We start from the raw sequence: 8,352 nt of genomic DNA, 5'->3' as shown, positions 1-8,352 counted from the left end.
GCGAAGAATATCTTCTTCTAATGTGTACTAGTTAAGTACCATAAATGAAAGTATGTAACTTCGGGATGCTTCAGGAATTCCTATTTTTGTGCTCCAGCAAGTTAAAGTAATTTTTCTAGACTTTAAAAAGTATACATTTTGACATAACTGTATAAAAATATAAAGATAATTTTTTACCTCTCTGAAAAAATTAAGATGGCTATTAAAAATATAAAACTGAACGCTCATAGAAATACAAAGCAAGCTAGCTGGAGAGGAATCAGGTTTGTCAGTGCTTTTTCCTCTTATGTGTGCTTCTTGGCAGAGGCATAATGCTTTCAGTATCAAAGCTGAGAACTGAAATGAGGAAACAAGTTCCCCATAGACAGCAGTGTATCTTCAGAATGTTGAACAAATGGACTGAGGAACAGCAAAGTTCATCAGTATGGTAAATTGCATAGTTCTCGATGTCCTTCACTGTGCCACAGACATGTATGTCTGTGGCAGTCCACAAATTATGAAGACTGGGTCACAATTTGTAACAGCACTGACTTTCTTTGCTTACCAAAATTTAATCCATAAAATCACATTAAAGTAGCCATTCAATAAGTAAAAAATAAAAGGGGAAGAACTGAGATCCAGATTATTGAGGAAAAATGTCACAAAATTATGCTATTAGTGATGAAAGTAAAAAAAGTTTTGTATTATGAAATGAGATTGCACATGGATTTGATATATATTTATGTATAATATTCTATGTTTTTATATATGTAAATATAGTATTCTCTATAATATTCATATCTTCTCATTTTTTCCTGTTTAATGTTTTGAATTAATATTTGTCTTCACTTAATTACACATTGAATTACTGCATGTCCAGGCTCCTGCTTTAGTCCTGACTGAATTGTATCTATTCTATGAGCAATTATTAACAAATCATATTCACAATATTGAAAAAATCTTAGGTAGTTTTCAAAAATGTTTATTTCCATTTTTTAAAAGCAAATGCCATAGGCTCAGTGTTGTATTTATATTTTCCAAAGTATAATATGTAATAAGTCAAGTTTATTGCCTGAGGTAAGCAAATACTATTAAATTTTAAATAAGAGTTAGAGTTCTTATTTAATTCTTGAAGAGTAAGGTATCAGCACAGAAGCTAAAACCTTATTTTGGTCCATTGCTTTTTTTTTTTTTTTTTTGGTGTGCCTAGATCATTAAGAATAACAGCCTTCATATGTTAACTAACCTTAATGTGGTAAACATTTTGCATAACACATATATATCAAGTTATAACACTGTACACTTTAAACCCACACAATGTTATATGTCAATTATATCTCATTAAAACTGGAAAAATCAATAAATAAAAATTAAAAATAACCACATGCTTCAGCTAGTTATAGGAGAATGAGGACAAATGTACTTAATTTTTCATCACTAGTTAAGGTTGTTTATAATTAAGTGGACCATCCCAGTTGTTTTCCAGATTAGTTTTTTTTTTCAACTGAAGCAGAGATATATGAAAAAATGACAAAAATTAAATGGGGGTGGGATGGGGAAGGAATGGAAGAATTTCTGACTATAGTAATATACAATGCAAATTATAGGCAAATATACATGGCAGTGCTTAAAGTCTTGTAAAAATATTTCATTTTTCTCAGTAGTGGAATACTATAGATAAAAGGAAGAATTTGATTGAGCCTTTTACATTTTATTTAATTTTACTCTAATTGGTCTTAAAGTCGTCATTTGTAAAACACTACTGTTTAATATTGACAACTGTGAAAGTCACTGAAAAAAAAATGGCAATTTAATGTTAACAGCTGCTTATGCTTATCAAATCCATCAAAGCCCTTCATGAATATATTAGGCACAAACCTACTGAATTACTGCTGCCAAAGACAGCTTGGTATTTTAAAAGTGCCTAGTGAGAATAGATGGACTGTAATAGTTTACTATTTTGTCTTTACAGAGAGAAGGAAATCTAGACCTGTTTCCAATAGTTTAATGTTCTAAAACCTCTGTCAACTTAGTTATACAATGATCTCTGGAAGTGTATTAGAAAATTGTTTTATCTAAATTCACATTTTAAAAAAATAACTACCATAACAAAACAAAAATAAAATTCCTATAACAAAAATAATATGGGTAAGGATAGAGAAAATTGAGTACATAGTTCATATTGGTGTGAGTCTTCCAAAGTTTAATCAATAAGGCAGTCACGCTGTTCAGTTTCATTATTCTAGAAGACTGTCTTCCTAATGAATGTTGGTATGAATGTTGGTAAGAATGTTGCGGGTCCAGAGCTATTCTAAATAAAGAGGGCACACAACATAAAATATGCTCATAAACACCTTGCCTGCTTTAAATAGCCTGTCCTGAAACCATTCTTTGGAAGGCCCATTTGGCCTGCTTTCTCTCAGGAATTTCTAAATTCCAGAATACTGTCACAGTTATCTTTCATCCAAAGCCACAGTGTGCTTAATCCAGGTGTTAGAAGACCCGAGTTCTCAAACCAATCTAGACTGAGGTGTAAAGGGAGATAGTTACCCATCCACTCTTCTAAGTCTCTAACTGGTAGAATTTTAGGGAGTGCAGGTCATGGTTATCCTTGGGAATGGACTGGAGAGGCTTAAAATATACCATTGACCTTGTACATTACCTCTTAGTGTAAGCTCAAGGATAATTCTTCCTAAGTCTGTTATGAGTGAAGAATAAAATGGAATCATTGAGGTCACTCAGTTGGGCCTCTGAGGTAGAAACTACAGATTATGATGAAAAGAAATAGAGAAGAATCGAAGGTTCTTGTCCTTTTATGCATATGTTCCTAGTTCAAGATAACCTCAGCAAACCACGGTGGAGTAAAACAGTTGACATGGAGAGGGAGGGAGGGTCTGCATTCAATTTTGTATAGTACTAGTGAATGAGAATTTTCTTGGCATGTTCCTAGTACACATACTCTGAGACCAAGCCTGATTAGTAGAAAAGACAGGGATTTGGGTCTATCTCTTCTGTGGAGTTCCATCTAGAATATAATGCCAGCCTATAAATCAACCCTCTAAGAGAGCCATAGTCCAAGAGGGGCTAGAAGTAATCAAAATAAATATGTCCCTTTACTAACCATAGACAAGGTAAATGACTTGGTCTCAGAACTCAGGCAGGAGAAACTCAGTTACTAGAACTAGGGCATAATTATCATCAGGGCTGACCTTACAAAGGTGAGGTCTCTGAGTATTTCGACTCTGGATAGGGGAAATCAATTTCGGTTAAAGGGAGAAGAGGGTTGTTACCTGGGAAGAGCACCAGGTAGCCTTTGACAAGTCCAGAATGGGATTGGCAGTTCCTCAACCTTATTCCTAATTTGTAGAATTCTAAAGACATACAGCATTTTGAGAACCCAAATCCCATCTGTATTAAATTGCTTCTTAATCTTATATTAAAATGATTGGCCAGAGCGGCAAATGCCTGTGTATATGTTTGTGTGTATGCAAATGAGATGGAGAGCAAAAGAAAATGTTTCCTTATCTTGCTAAATAAATTATACTAACAGGATTAATAATAATTATGACCTAAAAATGCAAAAGACAAGTCGGTGAGCCATATCTATCAGAACCTATTGGTTCTGGTGGGGTTCTGTATCACTTCTTTGATGGGTAAATGACTTCATATGAATTCCAGTGAGAATATGATTTTTCTTCCTGCTGATTGCCACACAATGATAAACTTATGCCTACTAGCCCTAGAAGATTCAAATGAAGAGAGGGTTAAGAATTTAGAAAATAAAACAAATCTTCATTCCTAAAAACTTTTAAAAGACCCCTTACTAGATGACTTAAAAGACACAATGAGTTTAAAAAGTTTTAAAAATGTATTAGGCTACAAAATAAATACAAAATCTCAATTGCTTCTTTAATCCACCCTTTCCTTACAATAGTACAGGTGTCTGCTCCTTGGCTTTGCAATCAGTCGACTTCTATTTCCTGGAATTCCCTGTCTGTCTGTTTCTGGTTAGGGTGGGCCACAAAAGAGGTTTTACATGAGATTTGCAGAAGTGGAGCAGCAGTCATGTTGTAGCTCGCATATATATTGTTGCTTATTTCCTTGTTCACCTCAACTGGCTTGAGGCAGCAGCTGGGCCTGCAACTGCCCCACTTTCTGCTGGATCCACCTTTCAGCTCCCTGGCTTCTAAGTGTGTGTTTAGTTCTGTCACGAAGGACCCAGCTTCTGCAGGACATCCACACCATCAAAGTTAGAGGCAGCAAGAGCTCACTCAGGTTTCAGGTTGTCCTCATGAACTATGGCTTGTACTTCCGTGTTCCAGCTTGTCTTGAATCTCCTCCATCATCCCTTCCTGATTCTGCTCTGTGGACTTCAAATTGCAGCATCAGTTTAACCACACTGTGTAGGGTCAAATCTCCATAACAAATTCCTTTCTATCTCTATTTCTAACTCTATTCTCATGGTTTTGATTCTCTGACTGAACCCTGATAGAGAGTGGGATAGTGACAGTATGAAATGAAAAGCAGATTGAGAACACCGTGCAACTGAAAACACGGGCTGCCTTCAATGGAAAAGAAAGGATGAATTAGAGAGCAGAGCCAGATTCATGTAGAAATTATTCCAGGTAGGAGTAAAACTGTCCTAATCAAAGAATTTTTACATTTTCCTGGTTGGTCTTCATAATTGCTACGAACCAGTGATGTCTGTATACTTATTGTCGCCACCCCTTTTGAACAGGACTGTCTATAGTGGTTATTGTATGCCTGTCCCACCGTTGTAAGTTATATGGGGAGCAGATAACTTGTCTTTTTACTTCATATATCTTTAATCAAGAGAACTGTACTCGAGGAGCTGTATTTAAGAAGCATCATCCATACCTGGACTTTACTGTGATGAGATTCTGGACTTTGAGCTGATCAGACTTTGCAGGTGGCTTTGAGAAGGGATGGGCGTATTTTGCATCGGGAGAGATGTGGATCATTGGCAGCCAGAGAGCTGACTATGGTAGTCAGCTTTCCATATGGCCCCAGTGATTCCTACTTCCTGGTATTCATAGCCTTTTGTAGTCCCTTCTCACTATATACCGGGTCTCTGTGGCCAATAGAATATGGCAGCAGTAAAATTATGCCATTTCTAATATTAAGTCATAAAGACATTGCAGCTTCTGTCCTGATTGTGCTGTTGGATCACTTGCTCTGGGGGTAGCTAGTTGTCTGTCAAGAGGGCACTTGAGTAGCCCTGTAGAGAAGTTCATGTATCAAGGAACTGTGGTAGCCTTTTGCCAACAGCCAAAGAGGAGTGGGGGACCCCAAACAACAGTCTTGTGGGGAGCTTTCTTCGAAGTCGATCCTCTAGTTATGGTCAAGTCTTCATGACTTGACTGTAACTTCATGGGAGACTCTGAGTCAGAACTATCCCGCTAATCTACTCATGGATTCTGGACCATCAGAAACTGTGTGAGATACTGTTTGTTTTAAGCTATGTTTTGTTATGCAGCAACAGATAACTGATACAACACATGCCTATGAAAGCCAAACAAAAAGAAGATAAGGCAGGCAGAGAAAAATAGTGTTTTAGCTCACTGTTTTTTTTCACTGCCAGTTTAGATTCTTTTAAATCTAGGCCTGTGGGCAAATATTTATTTAGCTCAGCTAAATTTGAAAGATGTAAAGAAGGGGGATTAGCTTTCGTTATAGGGAGATATACAGTCATGCCTATATAACAACATTTTGGTCAATGATACACCACATACATGACAGTGGTATACCATATAGCCTCGGTGTGTTAGTAGGCTCTACATCTAGGTTTGTGTAAGTAGTTATGACGTTTGCACAGTAATGCAATCACCTACCAACACATTTCTCAGAATGTATCCCCATTGTTAGGTGGCACATGACTATATATATACCTTCTTTGAACTGGAGGACTTTTGAGGACATAGATCATGAGATTTTCCCAGAGCCTTGTCTCTTTGTAGAATGGTAGAGTAGCTACTACCTCTGTCGGGTTGAGATTTAAAGTTTCACTTATTATTTATTTTTGCCTAATATAACTAGTTTAAAGAATGCAAAGTATGTTTTGATTTCCTTCCTAGATTTTGTTATGGAAATGAGAGAAATAAGAATATATTTCTTCTAGCCTCTGTTTATTTCTCTTTCAGTCTTATATTCAATTTCAGTAGCTTTAACAATAAACAGTAAAAATGATAGAGTATACAAAGCATTGCCCAAGTGAATTCATCATGAACCTGTGTCTGAGAATGGTTTCCTAAATAGGGTAAATGTGTTTCATACAAAAAGTCCATTTTCTGTTATTGCCTTTTTTATTTGCACTACTAGATGCTATATATTTTAAGGCAATCTTAATAGTTTCCTGTCTCTCAGTAACAAGAATGACTTGTCATAATGAGCAGTGTAGACACTGTCCATTTGATCCACTCCAGAAAGCTGTCTCTTTGATATAAGAGTAAATCACCTCAATTCCTTTGTGGAATGAGTGGAGTATAAATAAATAAATGAGACACAAGAATAAAAAAATATCTAGACAGTTCTATCAGAAAGAAACAAAGGATAGGAACATTTGGAGGACTACTTTAATAAAAAAAAATGTGACGGGGCAAAGAATTATATGTGATAACTGTAAAGGGAGGAAGAATCCTCACTAATATGAAATGTCCATGAAGTAGGAAGAAAGATAATTTTGTAGTTTAGGAATAATAATTCTCAGTTCTTTGAAGCTGGAGGACACTACATTGTAAAATGACTCTATTCACTTTTACTGCCACACAAAAGAATTCTAATTCTACGCTTTCTATAATTCATCACATTTATAAATCTGAGTAGGAATTTCAGATTCCATTTTAGAAAATGGGTTTGTTTTGTGGTTGTCTTTTTGTTGTTATTTTGCATGTTTTACTTCAGTTTTAAATTTTTTGTCGTTTGTTTTGAGAAGACTCCAAAATATTCCAAATTTTTCTTTTACAATTTGTATGTGGTGTGCCTTTTAGAGAATTATTCAGAAATGTCATTGCATTTGACTACTTATTTTTTTTACTATTACTGTCTGAAACTTTTTTAGTATGAAATATTAATAGAGCCATTATTCTATGTTAGGTTTAGGGTTCCAGGTGGGGATGTAAGTAATGGCAATTTTTTTGCCTAATTGGAGCTGGAAAGTAGTCAAGTGATTCTCAAAATCAAATATCAGAATGTCTAGCATCAGAACCACCTACAAGGCTTGTTTAAAATTAAATAATTAGGTCCCATCTAAACTGATGAATCAGAATCTCTGGGAGTGGGACTTGAGAATCTGTATTGTAATAGATTCTCTCTATGGTTCTAATGAAAACTAAAGGGCTACAGATATAGTGAGGATTGGAGGGTAGAGGAATAAACAATTTACATTGCGATTGGAGCCACAATATAATCTTCAAAATATAGTAGTAGCATCTAGGAAAGAGCTTTGCCATGTCAGTTGCTATCGGTATATATATATTTACACACACACACACACACACACACACACACACACACGGCACCAGAACGTGCCTTTTTAGGTTTTAGAGAAAACCTGTAAGAAGATTTACAGATAGCAGACAATAAGTATTTGTTGTCTAAACGATCGAGTTGTAGAGAACCGATTTTATAATTTCATTCTAATTACCATCAATATGATGCTTATAATAGACGGTAGTATCTACTGTTTATTTAGCTTTACTTTTATTATTTTTGTAAACTCAGGATAGTGACTGTACTCCCCACTTTTAGTTTGTAGTGGGGAAAACCGTCACCCAAGAATCGAGTTATGTAGAAGAGTATGTGAGAGCCAATCAGATCGCTCCCTGGAGCAGCTCCTCTGGATTCTCAGGGAGGATTGGCGGAAGATGGGACTTTGCAACCTTCATTCAATCGGACAAAGAAGGCCCCGATAGTTCAGGACGGTCGAAAATTCCTTGTGGGTTACTAGGCGAGGTGTTAAACCTTGGCAGTGCTGACCTTTGGCCATAAGGCCTCTTAATCGTAAAACTTGGAGGCACTACGACTACCTTACTTTCCGATGTCCTGTTGAAATGGTCAGCAGTTGGTGCCAGTAACCAAAATGGCGGCAAGGCGCTTCAGGCGCAGGATCAGGTGATGCAGCCCCAGTCGCCTCCCTTCCCACCAGTCGCTCCTCCTCCAGCTCCCTGACGTAGCAGTGGGCGTGGCCTGTCCAGAGGTTCTTTTAGGAGGTTAGGAGAACCAAGGCTTACAGTTGGGTCCTTCAGGCCTTCGGCTTTTTTTTTTATTTTTTGCCCCGCCCATCGCCCCGCCCGGATCTGCCCGGTGGGGTTGGGCCAAGAGTCCAGCTGCTGCTGGCTAAAGCTTCAGTGACTT

Source organism: Pteropus vampyrus, unplaced genomic scaffold, assembly GCF_000151845.1.
Source record: "Pteropus vampyrus isolate Shadow unplaced genomic scaffold, Pvam_2.0 Scaffold69, whole genome shotgun sequence".
NCBI classification, from domain to species: domain Eukaryota; kingdom Metazoa; phylum Chordata; class Mammalia; order Chiroptera; family Pteropodidae; genus Pteropus; species Pteropus vampyrus.
The sequence above is the reverse complement of the archived record's forward strand: the minus strand, read 5'-3'. Positions refer to the sequence as shown.